The sequence below is a fragment of the Penaeus japonicus genome, unplaced genomic scaffold (assembly GCF_977035675.1).
Source record: "Penaeus japonicus unplaced genomic scaffold, GWHDUDI00000001_assembly GWHDUDI00000009, whole genome shotgun sequence".
Classification (NCBI taxonomy): Eukaryota; Metazoa; Arthropoda; class Malacostraca; order Decapoda; family Penaeidae; genus Penaeus; species Penaeus japonicus.
In genome coordinates, this window is record NW_028234411.1 from 5,777,593 (window position 1) to 5,797,019 (window position 19,427).

The 19,427-nt window shown below is 40.6% G+C and overlaps 1 long non-coding RNA gene across 1 annotated transcript; it reads right to left on the reverse strand.

Annotated features, from left to right (window-relative positions):
• Positions 1-230: 230 nt before the first annotated feature.
• Positions 231-14,278, reverse strand: LOC122248540 (uncharacterized). Its single transcript, XR_015191237.1, has 3 exons — positions 13,982-14,278; positions 11,130-11,245; positions 231-285 (listed from the first exon to the last, which is right to left on the reverse strand). It is a non-coding gene; the product is annotated as an uncharacterized LOC122248540 (long non-coding RNA).
• Between the last annotated feature and the right edge of the window lie 5,149 nt (positions 14,279-19,427).

Below are 19,427 nucleotides of genomic sequence, written 5' to 3' on the forward strand. Positions count from 1 at the left end.
TTTCTCCCTACCAAATATATCCTTCTCTATGCATCTAAAATTGATTCAGTATATCTATACTAAGATCAGTTGATCCTGGGTACCACAGCTATGTGCCACGTAAGAGTAACCAGAACTCGACCACACCGCACATTAAAGGCAATAAACTTGCCCCACATGCGGACCCAACACCAACCATTCACTAAAACCTCTAGCCGGCAGATGGTTGCCCATCAACAAGAACGATTGATCTCTTTCCTTGAGGCAGCAACTTCAGGCCAAGGCTCTCTCCGATAGCTACCAGGCCTGAAAAGGAGGGAGTTAGGTCAGATAAATCACATTCGTATGTTTATTCATGTCTATTCATATAATCTAAAAATCATATATGATATATAAAAATATATATATATATAATTATATAAATAAATATATAAATCTGTATCGAGGAGAGAAGAGAGAAGAGAGAGAGAGAGAGAGAAGAGCAGAGATAGAGATAAGAGAGAGATCGAGAAGAAGAGGGAGATAGAGGAGAAGGGAGTAGGAGGGAGCGGAGGGAAGAGGGAGAGAGGGAGAAGGTGGAAAGAGGGGGAGAGAGGGTGAGAGGGGGGGAGAGAGCGAGAGAGAGAGAGAGAGAGAGGGAGGGAGTGAGTAGGGAGGGAGTGGGGGGAGGGCGGAGGGAGGGAGGTGAGAGTGAGAGGGAGATGAGAGAGAGAGAGGAGAGAAGAGGAGAGAGAGAGAGAGATAGAGAGAGAGAGATGAGAGAGAGAGATAGATCGAGAGAGAGAAAGAGAGAAGAAAGAGAGAGAGATAGAGAGAAAGAGAGAAGAGAGATAGAGATAGAGAGAGAGAAAAGAGAGAGAGAAAAAAGAGAGAGAGAGAGAGAAAAAAGAGAGAGAGAGAAGAGAGAGAGAAAGAGAAAGAGAGAGCGAAGAGAGAGAGAGGAGCGAGATAGGAGAGAGAGAGAGTGAGTGAGAGAGAAAGAGAGAGAATAGCGAGAAGAGACGAAAGAGAGAGGAGAGAAAGAGAAAGCTAAAGAGAAACGAGAAAGATATAGAGAGAGAGAGAGAGATAGAGAAGAGAGAGCAAGAGAGAGAGATAGAGATGAGAATCGCAAGCAGAATGAACAGAAGAGGAACAGAGAAAAGAAAGAGAAGAGAGAGAAGAAGAAAGAAAAAAGAGAGAAAGAGAGCACAGAGGAGAAAGAGAGAGAGAAAAGAGAGAGAGAAAGAGAGACGAGAGATAGAGAGAGAGACTAGGGATAGAGAGAGAGAAGCGAGAGTGAGAGAGAGAGAGAGAGAGAAGAGCAGGGAGAGAGGAGAGAGGGAGCGAGGGAGCGAGTGAGAGGAGGTCCGAGAGGAGAGAGAGAGAGAGAGGAGAGAAGGGAGAGAGGGAGAGAGAGTGGAGAGAGGAGAAGAGGGAGAGGGAGAGAGAGAAAGGAAAGAGAGAGAGAGAGAGAGGAGAGAGAGAGAGAGAGACAAGAAACAAGAGAAGAGAAAAGAGGAGAGACGGGAGAAGAGAGAGAGAGAGAGAAGAGAGAGAGAGAACGAGAGAAAGAGAGAGAGAGATGGAGAGAGAGAGAGAGAGAGAGAGAGAGAGAGAGGGAGAGAGAAGAAGAGAAGAGAAGAGAAGAATAGAAGAGGTAGAGAGAGAGAGAGAGAGAGAAAGAAAAGGAAAGAGAGAAAGAAGAGAAGAAGAGAGAAAGAGAGAGAGGAGAGAGAGGAGAGAGAGAGAGGGGAAGAGAAAGAGAGAGAAGAGAAGAAGAAGAAAGAGCGAGAAAGAGAGAAGAAGAGAGAGAGAAAGAGAGAAGAAGAAGAAGAGAGAGAGGGAGAAGAAGAAAAGAGAGAGAGAGAGAAGAAGAAGATAGGAGAGAGAAAGAGGGACAGAGAAGAGAAGATAAGAGAGAGAGAGAAGAAGAGAGAGAGGAGAAGAGAGGGAAAGAGACAGAGAAAAGAAGATAAGAGCGAGAGAGAGAGAGAGAGAGAGAGAGAGGAAGAGAAAGCGAAAAGCGAGAGAGATAGAGAGAGAGAGAGAGAGAGAGGAGGAGAGAGAGGAGATAAGAGAGAGATGAGAGAACAGAGGAGAGGGAAGAGAGGAAGAGAGAAAAGAAAAGAGAGATGAGAGAAGGAGAGAGTAAGAAAGAGAGAGAGAGAGAGAGAAAAGAGAGAGAAAGAGAAGAGAGAGAGAGAGCAAAGAGAGGAGAAAGAGAGAGAAATAGAGAGAGCGAGAGAGAGGGGAGGAGGGAGAGGAGAATGAGAAGAGAGAGAAAGAGAAGAAAATAGAGAAAAGAGAGAGAGAGAGAGAGAGCAGGAGAAGAAAGAGAGAGAGAGAAAGAAGAGGAGAGGAGCGAAGAGAAAAACAAAGGAGAGGAGAGAGAGAAGAGAGAGAGAGAGAGAGAGAGAGAGAGAGAGAGAGAGAGAGAGAGAGAGAGAGAGAGAGAGAGAGAGAGAAGAGAGAGAGAGAGGGAGGAGGAGGGAAGAGGAGAGGGAGAGAAGCAGAGAGAGAGGAGAGAGAGAGGAGAGAGAGATCGCTCTCTCCTCGCGCTCCCTCTCTCTCGCCTCTCGTACTTGCTGGCTTTTTCTGTCATGAAGGTCTTCTCCGCGCTCTCTGGGGGGGGCCCCCCTCTCCCTCCTCGCCGCCGCGCTCGCTCCTCGCGGCTCGCTTCGCGCGCTCCTCTCGCTCGCCTCTCGCTCTCCGCTCTCTCGCTCGCTAGCCCCCTCTCCGCCCTCGCCCGCCGTCTCTCTCTATTTCCCCTTTTCACCTCTCTCCTCTCGCTCTCCCCTCTCGCTCTCTCTCCTCTCCGCTCTCTCGCTCTCGCTCTCTCTCGCTCCCCGCCGCGCTCCCGCCGCTCTCCCCCTCCTCGCCCTCTTTTCCCCTCTCCCCGCCCTCTCTTCTCGCTCTCTCTCCTCTCTCCTCTCCCCTCTTCTCTTCCCCCTCCTCTCTCTCTCTCTCTCGCTCACCCCGTCCCTCTCCCCCTCCCTCTCCTACTCCTCCTCCGCCCCGCTCTTCCTCTCTCCTCTCGCTCCTCTCTCTCTTTTCTCCCTCCCCCCTCGCCCTTCCTCTCTCCCTCTCCTCTCCCATCTCCCCTCTGCTCTCTCTCTCCTCTCTCCTCTCCTCCCCCTCCCGCTCCGCCCCCTCTCTCTTTCCCCCTCCTCTCCCCCCTCCCGCCCCTCCTCCCGTCGCCCTCTCTCTTCCCCCTCTCCCCCTCTCTCCTTCTTTTCTCTCTCTCTTCTTCTCCTTCACCCAATTTCTTTCCCTCTTTCTCTCTTTCCTTCTTCTCTTTTTTCCTGGTTCCCTCTTTCGTCTCTTTCTCTCTTTCCTGCTTTTTTCCGGCTCTCTTTTTCTCTTTTTCTTTTTTCTCTTTTTCCTCTTTTTCTCTTATTTCTCTCTTTTTTCTCTTTTCTCCTCTTTTCGCTTTTTTGCTCTCTCTCTCTTTTCTCCTCTCTCCTCCCCTCCCTCTCTCTCTCCCCTCTCTCTCTCTCTCTCTCTCTCCTTCTCCCCTCTCCTCTTCCTCCTCCCTCTCCCCTCTCCCTCTCTCCTCCTCCTCTCTCCTCTCCTCCTCTCTCCCTCTCCTCTCCTCCTCTCCCTCCCTCTCTCTCCTCTCCTCCTCTCTCCCCTCCTCTCTCTCCTCTCTCTCTCTCCCCCCCTCCTCTTCTCTAACCTCTCTCCTCTCCTCTCTCTCCTCTCTCCTCCTCTCTCTCTCCTCTCCCTCCCTCGCTTCTCTCCTCTCCCCTCCTCTCCTCTCCTCTCTCCCCCTCTCTCTCTGCTCCCCCTCTCTCTCCTCTCCCTCTCCCTCTCCTCTCCCCTCTCTCTCCCTCTCCTCCTCTCCTCTCTTGCTCCTCCTCCCCTTCCTCTCTCTCCCTCTCTCTCTCTCTCCTCCTCTCCTCGCTCTCTCTTCTCCTCGTCTCTCCTCCATCTCCCTCCTCTCTCCTCCCTCTCTCCTCCTCTCCCTCCCCCTCTCTTTCGCCTCCTCTCTCCTTCTCCTCTCTCTCTCCTTCTCCTCCTCTCTCGCTCTGCTCCTCTCTCTCCTCCTCTTCTCCTCTCCTCTCTCTCTCCTCCTCTCTCTCTCCCTCTCTCTCCCTCCTCTCTCTCTCTTCTCCCTCTCCTTCCTCCTCCTCCTCTCTCCTCCCTCTTCTCCTCTTTCTCCCTCTCCTCCCTCTCCTCCTCTCCTCTCCCCTCTCCCTTCCTCCTCTCCCTCTCTCTCTTCCCTCCTCTCTCCTCCTCTCCTCTTCCCTCCTCTCTCTCTCTCTCCTCCTCTCTCTCCTCGCTCTCTCCTCTCTCTCTCTCTCTCTCTCCTCCTCTCTCTCCGCTCCCTCTCTCTCTCCTCTCCCTCTCTCTCCCTCTCTCTCTTCATCTCTCTCTCCCGTTCCCTCTCTCTCTCTCTCTCTCTCTCCTCTCTCCATCTCCTCCTCTCTCGCTCCTCTCTCTCTCTCCTCTCTCTCGCTCTCTCTCTCTCCTCTTCTCTCCCTCTCTCCCCTCTCTCCTTCCCTCTCCCCCTCTATCCCTCTCTCTCTCTCTCTCTCCTCTCTCCCTCCTCCTCTCTCCTCTCCTCTCCCCTCTCTCCCTCTCCCCTCCTCTCTTCCTCTCCTCCTCCTCTCTCTTTCTCTCCCTCTCTCTCCCTCTCTCCCCTCCCTCTCTCCCTCGTTCTCTCTCTCTCTCTCCTCGCTCTTCTCTCTCCTCTCTCTTCCGTCTTCTCTCTCCCTCTCTTCCCTCTTCTCTCTCTCTCTCTCATCTCTCTCTCCTCCCTCGCTCCTCCTATCTCTCTCCTCTGCCCTCTCTCTCTCCTCTCTCTCCCTCTCTGCTCTCTCTCCCTCTCCTTCTCTCTCCGCTCTCTCCTCCTCCTCTCCTCTCGCTCTCTCTCCCCTCTCTCTCTCTCTCTCTCCTCTCCTCTCCTCTCTCCCCCTCCCTCTCCCTCTCTCTCCCTCTCTCTCCTCCTTCTCTCTCTCTCCTCTCTCTCCTCCCTCCTCTCTCCCCTCCTCCTCTCTCTCCCTCTCCTCTCTTCTCTCCTCTCCTCTCTCGCTCTCCCATCTCTCTCTCTCTCCTCCTCTCTCCTCTCTCTCTCTCTCCTCTCTCCTTCTCTCTCCTCTCCTCCCCTCTCCTTCTCTCCTCTCTCCTCTCCGCTCCTCTCCTCTCCTCTCTCGTCTCCTCCTCTCTCGCTCCCCTCTCTCCTCCACTCCCACCTCCTTCTCTCCGCTCTCTCTCTCTCCCTTCTCCCTCCTCTCTCTCTCTCTCCTCTCTCCCTCTCTCGCCTCCCTCTCCTCTCTCTCTCCGACAGGCATTTCTTGTATTCCCACAATGAAAGACCTTCTGTACCTGTTTGCTAGTGGTAGGTAGTTTTTTTTTTTTTTTTTAGATACTGCAGGATTCCCCGAGCAGGGTTCTCTGAAGTAAGTAAACGGCGATTAAGAAAGAAATATACAAGCGAGTGGGAAAAATAAAAATAGATCTTAAGCTTGAGCAATGATGAACGTAAAAGACATTCCTTTTGTGATAGTAAAGAAATGTCATAATATCGTACTATAATCACCTCCATCTCCTCCTCCAGAAAATATAAAATGCTATGTCATGTCATTTACAATAGATTATCAAATTTCTTTACAATAGCTACAATGCTAACTTATTAGATTAGCTCAGCTCTTGTCCCTGAAAATGTCTGGGTAACATATTCAATATAAACAATTACATGAAAAGTAAAATCTTGAACACTGCTGTCTTTGCAGAAATGCAGAAAATCAATTATATTCATTATACTTGGATCTTCTTACAAGTATGGATTCCTAAAAATATATTGATTGCATATAAATTGCAGGATTACCATGACCATGAGATGAGAGAAAATGTGAAAAGGATTTGTATACTTGATTGAGAGATTTGTTTTAGAGTGGACAAATGTAAGAGTTTCATTCACTGCATACTGACTGTATCTATAGACAGTCATTGTGAGAAGCAGCAATATATTCCATTTTCTATCACAGGAATTTTGAGCCATTACATACAAGATAAGCCTAAAATAAATCCAAGTTGCAAGGAAGCATTTGATAACGGGATGTCTACTCACTGACAAATGACATTCTATCAACTGTATTGTATGTTATAGATCACAGTTTTATCATCAACGATAGACATTTTCTTAAATGACTCCAAAACAATTTACTTTAGACTATAAGTTACTATAGAAGTTGAATATATAAGTGGCTATTACAGATCTTCTGGTATCAGTACCAATATCTTTATCTAATTAACCCTATGACGACAGTGCGTCACACTCGTGTGACACAGCTAAATTCCCGATGCCGGGGCGTCATGCCAGTGTGATATTTCCAATGCAATATTGCAATGGCCCGGCGTAGGGGTTTTCACGTAGCGCGTGCCCCATCGGGAAAGGGTTAAGTTCTCAAGATATATTATTTTCATAGTTCTTGGAGTGAAATATAAGAAAATTAACAAATTGACTTCAAATCCTGGCTGTCAGATGAATAGTCTATCCACCAGCATAGTGACCAAAGTCCTATTCATACATATGCCTTTCTGATTCTGTCAGCTCTGACAAGATCCATATTATAGATTTTGTTCATGAAGCAGCATCTTTGAGTAAAAATTTGGTCATAGAAATTAGTATATTAATTTCTCTTATTCTTTTTATTCACACTTTCCTTTATAACTCGCCTTTAAATATCTCCATTTTATATCTACTTATCCATGTCATTATGATTGACCCATTCTGAACAGATGTCATGACATACATGACACAGGAGTTTTTGGCCTGACGGCAGGCTTCACGACATACATGATGTTCTGGGATTTTGGATCCGAGTTTATTTATTGTACTATTGTACTACTTTTTTTTCTATTCCACACTAGTGATATCATAATTACTATAATTGCTGTAATATCAAGCAAAATGGGTTTCACCTAACATGTAAAAACTAGATGTCACCACCTTCTCCTAGCACCAGCAGGAGAGAGAGCTTTAAATAACACCCATCCACTGACTCTAGCAAGCGCTATCTTTAGAGAGCGATGGTACACAGCAAGTTGCCAACCTCTTGCTCTAAAGTACCGTCGATAAAGGATGTGTAGGCAGAACAAAAAGAGTGACTCAAACCATGCCCAGTGTCCACAATATGCCCCTATGCCAGTAGGGATGCCCTGTATGGCACTCACAATCATAAGCACAGGTCCTTCCCATTCCCTACCTCTTCAATATTATCTTCATTGTGGATGGTTATATTTTTCGTATTCATTCACAACAGTACATGAATACGAAAAAAATTAAGTTAAATTTTGTCCTCCCATAAAACAACATTTTTATCACACTGAGTATAAAGAAAATAGTGAGATGATATGGACCCTGTACTAAAATATTGGTCAACTGAAGCATTGATAAATCCTGTGATATGACATATGTAAATCTCTCAATACAATAAAACACTGAAAAAATGACAAACACAAAATAGCTCTAGCTTTACAATGTGCGACTGTAAGAGAGTGGGAAAAGTCAAGGTATGTTTCTTGAATCTGCCTCGCTCTGAAATAAAACCCATCCTAGAGACTGGGCAAGCAAATCTAAGACCGTCTGCAATGGGTCAAGCATTTCATCTAATATATTGACAGTTCAGTTCAGTTTGCCTGGGCTTTCTCACTGACCAGATAAAAAAAAAATTGAGAAAGCTCACTTCACAATGCAAAATAAAATAAAAAATTGTTCACCATAATCATCAGTTCATCTGAAATTTTTAAATTTTCAACTGTCAATGCAATCCTATGGAAGAATATATCAACCAATTAACCCGTTAACGACGGATGACGTGTTTTTTCGTCATACATGACGCAGGACCTCTTGCCTGACAATGGGCATCATGGCGTTCGGGGATTCTGGATCACTATGTTATTTTATTGTACTATAAGTAATGAGTGAGTGATGTTGACAATTGAAGTCATAATTATTATAACTGCCGTAATAATAAGCAAAATGGTTTTCAACTCACTTACAAAACCTAGATGGCACCACTTTCTTCTAGCACCAGCAGAAGAGAGAGCCTTGAATGGCACCCATCTACGGTCTCTAGCAAGCACTATCTCTGTAGAGTGATGGCACATCGCAAGTTCCCGACCTCTTGCTCTAAAGTACCGCAGATGAAAGATGTGCAGACAGAACGAGAGGAGGAAGGTGACTCACACCATGCCCAATGCATACAATGTGACCCTGTGCCAGTATGGATGCCTTTTATTGTGGCACTCACTATCAAAACCACAAGTTTCCTCTTCCCAACCTCTTCATTTTGGATGGTTATAAGTTTCGTGTTTGTTCGTGACAGCACAGAAATACGAAAAAATAAAGTTGTTTTTTTGTCCCCCCCTAAAACAGTAATACTTCTATCACATTGAGTGTAAAGAAAAAAAATGAGTTGATATGGACCCTGAACTACAATTTTAGTCAACTGCAAAATTGATGGAGCCTGTGATATGACAGATATAAATTTCTAAAAACAGTAAAACACACAAAAAAACAAAACACAAAAATGTCTCTAGCTCTACAATGAGTGACTAAAAGGGAGTGGGAAAAATCAAATTTTGTAGCAGAAGCTGCCTCGATCAGAAATAAAACTCATCCTGGAGCCCGTGTAAGCAAATCTATCCCCCGTCGGCAATGGGTTAATACAAAGTGAAGGACGTATTTTACGCTGCAGACCAAAGTCAATAGGTTAACCTGCTAACAAGATATCATGTCAAGTAGTGGCAGTGCCAGCCCGGGGACAAGATATTTCGTCATGGGTACATATATTGGGTACATAGCACTTGGCCATGGCCAGTGTGGGGGAATAGTTCAAGGCATTAGGCTTATGCATTTGATATATCCTGGCATTAACGGGTTAAGATTTATAAAACAATATCCAACCAATGATTTTAATGAAATAAGGTTAAGACTTTTGTAGCTAGCAGTAGACTACACTTCATATCTTACAAAGAACTTTATACAATTTACACATATATCTTAACCCTATGACTACAGTGCATCACACTCATGTGACACAGCCAAACTCCCGATGCCAGGGCGTCATACCAGTGTGACGATTACAATGCAATATTGCAATCGCCCGGCATAGGGGTCTTCGCGTAGCAAGTGCCCCGTCGGGAAAGGGTTAATTAATACTGAGGCAGAAAATTTAAATTCATGTATACACATGATTTACCAGAGATAGCACCCTTTGCATTCTCATATTTATCTGTGGTTGACCATTTACAGGTTAACCCATAGCAGATGGGTGTCATGACATACACAACAGCTCCAATCAAGCCTAAAAGACAGGCATCAGGAACTGCTCACAGTTGAAGCACCCCCACAGTCATGAAGTATTATGACTTAAGTATTCTGCACTGCCTGAGGGCAGAGAAAACATTTTCCCGTCCTTCTAATTCTTAGCCAGTGCTGGCTAAAAAAATCATATGACGGGTGTTCATGAACACCTGTCAACAGCCAATCAGCTCACTGGGGAGTGAAATGACCATAAAAATGTTTACATCTAACAGATTTGCTTCATATTCTTACACTGTCTGTGTATCAACCCATTGCGTACGGGTGTCAATGCATACATGACACCACATCAGGATCTGCTCACAGTTGAAGCACGCATACAGTCATGAAGTATTATGGCTCTAACAGTGCTAGCTCTAGAGCTACAGGGTTCCAAAGTCAGCCTAAACATGCATTTTATGATGGAGTTATGGAAAAATATTGTTTGTTAGTCTACACTAATTGGAGGGCAGAGAAAACCCTTTCACCATCCCTATAATTTTTGGCCCATGCCGCTGGTGTCGTAGACCGCCCACCTTGATGACCAGTTAGGTCGTCAATATTAACCCATTGCCTCATCGGCAATGGGTTAATATTGCACATATTTTTGGACCAAGTTTTTAGGGATGCCTAAATAGGGTAGAGGGGAGGAGGAGCACAAAACATAAAAATATGAAGAAAATTTGTAATTGCATTAATCTTTATCAATTTCATTGAATCTATTTCCCTATACAATACAGCTATAGCAGTCCTAAAAGGAGATGTTTTCTGTTTATCATTATAAACAATGTAGATTTTAATATTTTGATATTTGAGCAAAAAAAAGTAGTATGGAATTGGGAGAGAAAATGAACACATGACAATTTACAACCACCTGTTACTTGTAATTTCTGTTGTTGCTGTTTTTTTTATAATCTAGGAAAAAAAAAGTCTCTTAACCAATTTAAGATCTAATTATGCTATTCAAAAGGCAACAAAAATATCAGTTTTTACTCTTCTTTTTCTTTTAAGGGAGGCGAATATTTACAAGTAAAAACACTGCAACATCTACAGTAATGCTTTCTCTTTTTAATCCACACAAAACAATTGCCATATATAAATCCAACAGTGTTTTTTACAGTATACCGATAATAGTTACAAATATTCAAAGTTAAGCAAAATTAATGAAGAATACTATAAATTTTCAATTTCAATTTTAATGCAATCAGTTTAAAAAGGCAATGTAAAGGTTACTTTATGTATCATGAAATATATATCTACTATATTTTCTATCCTTTTTAGGGAGGGGGACTTAACCCATTCACGCCGGGGCCTTTCCGGCTTTGCGCGGTCGCAATACCAATATACCGGGTCTCGAACGGCGCCTACCTATACTCGAGATTCTCGGGCGGGGCGCAAGCCGCGAAGCCTGGTTGAGCGCGCGCTGCGCCCGCCGAGCGCAGCACTACGCCCCCTCATAGGCATCCCTCAAATCCACTGACGAAAAACCACAATACGTGCTATCACGTCACCCGGCGTGAATGGGTTAAGTAAACTTTAAAAAAAAGGTAACATTGTGTAGATTCTATTGATGTTTATGTACACTTTCATTCAGCTCCTTATATATCATAAGAATCTAGTTCTTCTTGCCCCACTGAAAATGTGTAAAAAAAAAAAATAATAATATATAAATAAATAAATAAATAGATCGTAGATAATCTACAACATTTTTTTAATGCATATAGTCTTTGTAGCCTTTTTTTCTCTTTTTAGGGATATACCAACTATCAAATAAATTTGCAATAATCAGCAAAATCTAAGATCTCTGAGGTTAATAATAAGAGACAAAAGTGCAAAATACAGAGGAAAAAACAAATACCATTATCAGGATCGGTGTACAAGATATGGCATTCTCTCAGTATCTTCTCATTGACTGACACAGTTGCAGATTCGGCAGTGTTGGCCGCACTACGATGTTTCATCTTGCCCGACATTCTGGAAGAAAACCTTGTGTCACATTATAAAGTAAACAAGTGCACAGTAAAGCCAATCTAATTGTTAAGTAAATACAAGTAAAGTCTTGAGTTCTGGTATTTTTAGAGCTTTACAACAAATGATTGAAGACAAGCAGTCTGTAGAATCCTACAAAATTTCAAATCTGGAGCTTTTTTTCTTTCTGATATCAAAACTGTGGAACAAAACTATAGCTACATGGCATCCACAACTACATACAATTCTTACTCATCCGAGTTTTATATATTGTTTTTACCAATGTTTATGTCTTAGGACAATACCAAAGATGGATCTAGACATAGTCTGATAGAAATAATCTGATATGCGACTACAAAATCTGAAATGATTAGGACCACCATTGTAAAGGCTTCACGAAGTTTATGGAACACTTTAATAGTTGTTACCACAGCCAATTACTTCTGACAGTGATGGTCAGACTAATTGCAAGGGTCTATTCTTCCGGCCTTAAAGTGGCACTGATCTTAAACCTTCATATTCCATGTATACTTTGTTTATATTGACTCCTCACGAGCTTGATGCTTTTACTTTCCAGCAATTTCTTATCAAGAGTAGAAATTCAAATGCCTTTTTTTAATCACATTAGAAAGAGTAGGTAGAACTTTGTAATAATCAATATTACTTAACCCATTGACAGCGGATGGCATGATTTGCTGCTAAGGCAGAGTTGGTCGTAGACGCAGATGGCACCGTGCCATACAACGTAAACCTGCCACATGACTGTATGCACATTTTAGTAAGACTGCGACAAGGAGGCAACCATCAGACTTTTTCCCTTTGGTCTAGGGATTGGTACAAATAGGAATAAATTTTGAAAATGCATTTGTAGCTGGCCATGAAAAGATATAAATAATAAATTGAACAGTGATACAAAACAGTTTTTGAAGTATAATAAACAGATCGTAATTTAATAGTACATAAATTCTGCTAACAGCCCTGTTTACTATTAAGATTACTATTGTTTAATTGCAGGGGGACAAAAACAGATCATGTGGTGAGACAAAAACCATAAACTCTTACTATGATTTTCTTTAATTGCATATTTCCTTTGGGCTTTGTAAATATGAATTCTTTGGGCTTGGCAATTATGAATTCTATTTTTGATTTTCTGGTTTCTTTACCTCTTGCAACTGGAAACAACAACTCAATTTTCTTCTGATACAATTTCTTAACTTTACCAATGGGCTTCACTCATTATGGCAAAGATTTTATTCAATACATATAATAGTCTACATCTACAATATCCTGTCCTTCTACTAATGATTTTCATATCTTTAGTACCCCAATAAACCTCCAATAAACCTCCAACAAGTATATTACAAGAAGATAAAGCTTTTAGACCTCCAGGTGATTTATCAACGAATAAGGAACCAATTCAATCTCCACCTTGCCACCAAATGTGTTGGCCTTTTCCAAAAATTGGGGCAATCACTGTGCCATATCTGGATGGACTTCAGATTGTAGGGCTTCTATCATCGTCCATAGAAAATTTCACTTGGACTGTTATATGGGTTAATATTTAACCATATAACTAGCATTTATAATGTAAAGTCTGGTGATTAACCCATACAGTGAGCAATTACCTTGTTCGTCCCACCCCATAGTGAGAAATAAAGCACAATTTTTTTTTCTTAACTGTTCAATCATAAGCTTATAAACAAATAGGTTATAAATCACATGGCCAAAAAAAAAAAAAAAAAAAAAAATGATAGTAGTCCGAGCTTTGGGTCACACTGATGCTTCCCACCTAGAGCTGTGCCTCGCACTTCACAGGTTAATTGTCAATGGCAAGAACAACTTCTGACAACCACCAATGTCTTCTCAAAAAATGACACTGGGAATACAACTTGCCACTTCGACAATGTTAAAATAAATTACCATCAATAAAATTTTAAATATCACTACAAATTCAATGCCAGTGATAAGGAGAGAGCAATCAATAGATATGTAAATACTTATCTCTAAACATACAAAATAAAAAAAATACTCACATTCAAAATTAATTCAAGTAAAATAAGACTGGATATACTAACAATTATTTTAGAAGCCAAGAAAGTATCCTTCACAATAATAGAAATGTTAAGGATTTAAAAAAATTAAAGTCTGTGTGTGAAAACTACGAAACAGATGTAATTATCAAAATAACTGGGGTCACTACAGTGCTGACCCTTCTGATATTGTGAAACACCCCTTTAAACTGTGACATGAGATTCAAAAACTTGGAAAGACCAAATACACAATATCCAAATGATGCATAATAAAAAAAAACTAAAAACAAACAAAAATCGTATTTATCCCGCCACACACATACACACTTCACTTCGAATCTTGCACCTTACACCTTCCTCCAAGTGAACATGATTACGTGGGAAAGACACTTCAAAGAGCTTTCCTATTACAAGAGCGAGGGTATTTAGATGATAACCTTTCTCGGAACAGCACACAGTCTTCTACGACTCGAGACTCCTCTTCTGGGTGAATTACACACCTGAAATACGACGGGGAAACTTATTTCTCTTCAGGAACGGGGTCTGTCTGGGCCTAAAAGTCTTTCACCCAAGCTGTTAGTAGCGAGGCGAAGTCAGCCACTCTTAATTCGCTGCGGAAGCCATGTGTCTATCAGATCCAAACCCCGAGAAAAACGTGTCCCAACCTGGAAATCCGAGCGGGTAATGTTTAATACTAACACTAAACACTTACATGATAGACTTGTGTTGTCCCGATGATCGTTGCCGCAACTGAGGTGACGTCCTCAACTCCTTTCGAAAACACCCCTCGGAGAGCCGCTTCGATTTGAACGGATTCTAGTACGTGTCCTAACGCCGAAACTAAGGAATAAATGGACTAGGGGTATTTCCAAGCTTCACATTACCACACCAGGAAGTATTTCGATGAATTCGTTTGGAGCGAAGGGCCCGAATTCCCCCACCCGAAAAAAAAGACAAGTGGCAGCGAAAACAAGTGGCAATAACCACGGCGATTCAGCCAATGAATAGCTTTCCGGCCCGTGCGTGGTCGGACATAAGGGCGGAAGTTCCTCGAAACTGAAATATTCGGTTGAATAATTAAACCGATTTGCGACCAAGGGACAGGTGCACTGTTTCGACAGAAGAGGTGGAGTTTTTTTTTTTCGAAGAGTCTGAGGATATTCGACTGGCCGGTTAGCTGTTTAGATGGAATATCGTGTTTGAATTTTCTTCTCACGTTACGGGAGAGGGTGGGATGACATTACAGAAGCCGGGAATGCGTTTGGCTGTAATAACAATAAGCCGTGTGATTCTTTTAATTTACTTGTATGCTATGAAATAGATTGTCAAAGCCAATATAGGGAAGCATTAGCTGATGATACATACAAAAAAATCGTTTTAGCTTAACAAAATTTCAATATTCAAAGCCCATTTAACATGAAAATATATAATGCCAAGTACAGAAATATAAGAGAAATCGAGATTAATAAAATAACTGTGCATGACCACTAGACGTTGCAGTGGACAACCGACATCTTAGATAACGGTTGCAAGTGTCCTTTTTCAATCGATTTTTTTCTTTCAATATTATATTCCGCTGCTATTACAGTAAGGAAACTTGGCAAGCAGGTTAAACTTTACCCCCACTCTTTCATTCAGCATTTGGTATCATCAATATTAAATATAGATTATGTGATTCGTGCCAATATGGTGTTATTCTAAGATAATAATAAACCGAAATCTGACACTCAGAAAACATTTTACACAAGTGAATACGTTGATATCTTAACCCGTGCTTATATACTTAATAAATAAGCAAATGATTATAATCAAGTTCATCAGCATGACATGTCTTAAGTTTGCCGTATCTCGATGCTGACTGAGAAGTTTCGAGAATGTTTGAAATCGCTACTTACCTTAGCGATATTGCATGTCACTTTAGGTTATTTGCATTTTAAGGGGGTTTACTCATATATTTGTATATATGTACATATATATACATACATATATATATATATATATATATATATATATATATATATATATGTATGTATGTATGTGTGTGTGTGTGCGCATAGATATGAGTGCGCGCGTAGATGTGTGTGTGTGTGTGTGTGTGTGTGTGTGTGTCTCCGTGTTTGTGTCAGGTATATACTATATTACTGTGATAGGCCTATCTCCAGGTAATTGAAATCGCGTTGATAGGCGCTTAGAAGGACAGTGATAAAAGTATGCAGTCTCGACATCGTTCTGATTCTCATAAAATTTCATTGGACTGCAACAAAACATAGGAACAGGGAACTGGACCTGTCTTGATATATAGCCTGCCTTTCGATCTTTTGAGAGAAGAGGGATGATAAATGCTGGTATGGGAACATTGAATGAATTACACGTATACCAAAAGGTACAGACGAACGATATCACGAACTAAAATCATTGGGAATTTTTCATTCGGATCTCATCGTTGCTGACGGAATTGGGAATTGAAGTCCAAATGGAAAAGTAATTAACAAAAATCTCATCATCATGACAACTATTTATAAGGACAAACGTGTCACAAAAAACAGCATATCATAACAAATCAGTTACATGTGACAATCAGAATATTTAGAGCAGTCATCAGCCCTGCTCGAGGGTTGTCTAAATGTAAATGGTTAGGAAAATATAAGTAATTTCTTTAGCGAATGAGTATAAATCAAAATAATAATTGATAATGTCTCAATAGACATTCATTCTTTAACCCATGCGCATAAAAACAAAATTTTGATGTTTAATGTAATTTTTTCTCCTTCTTTTAGAAAAAAAACCCATTCGGATTGACTGTACACTGGACAAGTATACACGAGATAGAAAGACACCATCAGGTTATTCACGTGAAACAGCAAGACTACCGAGTGGAATGAGAGACCGAGGAGGACAGAGGATTTCACTAGCCTGCGGTCGTCCATCAGGGGAAGTGTTAATGATGCGGGCAGCTCTACAGTCTCTCCACTAACACCAGTGGGCACAAAAGTTGGCAATGGTGACATAAACCCTATAGAGGTGCTTTGATTCGACCCTGTGCTATTGAAACAGGGTTCAAAACTCAAAAGAGGTCTAGTCTGCTGGTTCCCTTTGCTTTTGTTGACGGTTAACTTGAGTTCCTGAAAGATATCCTAGCGGTCAATTAGGTCTAACCCATGTGTAGTAGATGTCTGAACGCATGAGCAAAATACTGTATCTTTTAAAACGCCGGTAATCTAGGCAGTACCGTCTGGATATAAGACATTTTGGATATCAAAGGCGAGACGGCTCGACTCATAAATTCGCTAGGTGAACGATTCAGCATGAATGGGTTACGAGTATTTTCCTTTTACCTTGTTTGCCATGTAATGTTACCCGTTTTCCTCCATTTTATGAACCAAGGAGATACTTGTTTCGAGTCATTTCTCTTTTCATTTAATATCAGAAATGGAATTGGAGCAAATATCGTGATATGATCGTTCGTTGTTTTTGTACTGTTTTATCATTTACATTGTTACCATTATTACTATTATCATTATTATTTAGTTTTCTTTCCCGAAGTAACGCCCTAAGTCATGAGAGTCTGCCATCGCAGATCAGATATTCCTGCCAAGATTAACCGAGTCAGAATGATTAAGCAGATTACTGTAGGAGGGAAGGAAAAGAAAACTGATTTATATACATTCATATATCTACACACACACACACACACACACACATATATATATATATATATATATATATATATATATATATATATATAAATATATACATACATATATATATGTGTGTGTGTGTGTGCCTGTGTGTGTATGCATGTATATGTGTATATATTTTTCTTCTTTATTTTATCGGATACTCATGTATCATGCTCATTTCGTTGATCATTAGTTACATGAATGTATGATTATTTTGATTTGTAATGATATTGATAGTAATAATGATAATGATGATTACACCAGAATGTAACTGATGATAGTAATATTGGTGAAAATGATGACGATAAAAAATATAATTATTGATGATACTGAAAAGAATTATAATTATATAAATATAAATAACGATGATCATAATAATTATAATAATAATAATGATAATAGCGATAACAATGCTAGTAATAATAATAATAATAAAAAAATGGGTAATGATAATAATGGATAGTCAGGTCAGGATAATCAGTCATTCTTCACCAGGCACGTTATGCATCTGATAAAAAAAAAGACATCATATTTTCATTTTGTAGTGGTTGCTTGTCACACAAACAGGGACTGGTATCTCCGTGCTTCAAGGATCTACGTAACCTTGACGAGGTGTGAGGAATCCTTCAGACGTGACTCTTCTTTCGGAATTCATCCAAGGATTTTGCATCCTTAGCTCCAACTACGTTACACTAGGTAAAACAAAACAAAAAAACAAAAAATGCAGTAAAAGCAATCAAAAGCAACAAATTATATGGATCAAATTGTCACTCATTATTGGTTATAAAATGTTGCGGGGCTAAGGTAATTAAGGATGTACAGGTAGTATTCATTGTAGCTTATACATGGTTAGCCAAAGTCCCTTCTGACTGGAACAGGTCTCTTATTTACACTTTCAATAAAGAGACCAAAATCATAGAGGGGGGGGGGGTATCTATATCCATCGAAGTCATAGAAAAAACATTAAGATGGGTGGCATAATTTATTAGAAAACCAATTTAGTTTCATACCCAGGTGCAGCACAATGAACTAAATATCTGCCTTGAGAGTTTACCTAGAAAAAAAATACCATAATAAATATGGCTGTCTTCCCGAGTTCGGGAAAGCCTTCGATTGAATTTCAAGAAATCTCTGAGTAATTTTATATATGGAATCCCTAAGCCCTTCCACCGAGCTATCGGGAGCAGACAAGGTAGTGTACTTATCCTAATTCTTATTATCACATATATGGATAAAGTTATCAAACATACAATAGCTATTATCAGTCCTGAGGGTCTGCATACATAGACAATGTTATTCAAATTACTGACAACAAAGAAAGTAAAGTAAGACAATGCGATACAACAGTAACACAACAAAGATCGAAATATATTACACGAAAACAAACTGTGTGATACAAATTTGATAACTTTATATGGGAAAATGAAACAAGAGATCAACAGCCGCATAGCTAAATATAGATGTTGATGCAATGTACCCGCTGCTACATGACAAAAAAACAAAACATCTCGAGTAAGAATGAAAAAAGTTGAAATGTATATCCTCCGCCCTCTATACTGCGCAACGAACAGTAGACTATGAGAACCATTATGAGTAGAACCTGTTATTCTAGAAATCGGTTCTGTCACATACAAAGATGGTTCTGTCACATACATTGAAAGACTGAATTTAGAGATGTCAAAGAAAGAAACAGCTGAAAACCAGAAGGCAAAAGGCGAAGAGCCAGGTGGAAGAACGGCATCAGTGAAAATGGCGGAAAGACGCTTTATGGGTATCAACGAAATAGAGATGTGTTTGGAATTTTGGAATTAAGACAAAGGAATAATATCTCAGCCAACAGGCAAGTTCAGTTTATCGGGCTTGCGGGTCAGCAGCATAAGGTTCCCTTTGTTAAAAAAAAAAAAAAATACAATTCGGAGCTTCGAAAGGAGTCTCCTAATATGTGTCAACATAATGAAAAGGGACAAAGTAAGATTTTCGTCACCTGGTTTCAATGCATTACGGTGTTATGCATTAATTACATCTGTGCATATTCAACATGAATAATTAGACGTAAATTAATAAACCACTAATGGTAATACCTGAAGTATATGCATTTACAAGCTATTACAATGTTGATTGCCTTAATTTATTTCATATTAGCGCTTCGTATGTCTCGGTACTACTATAATTATTATTATCGGGATTTTCCACGTTAACTAATTTCTAGAGAGAAATTATAAATAAAATCAGTAAATGAAAGTATATAAAAATCAAATTATTAAACAATTGTGTGAAAAAAAAAATATTCACACTAAAGTATATATGAAAGTACAGAGATATATTAAACAAATATTTTCATTTTAAGAATCCTCAGAGAACATTCAAAATTATCATACTATCTACCTACAAAAGATATAGATTTCAGTACAAAATAATTTACTACAATGAACACTAAAATACAGTAACGTGTGTACAAACATTATATAAAAAACAGAC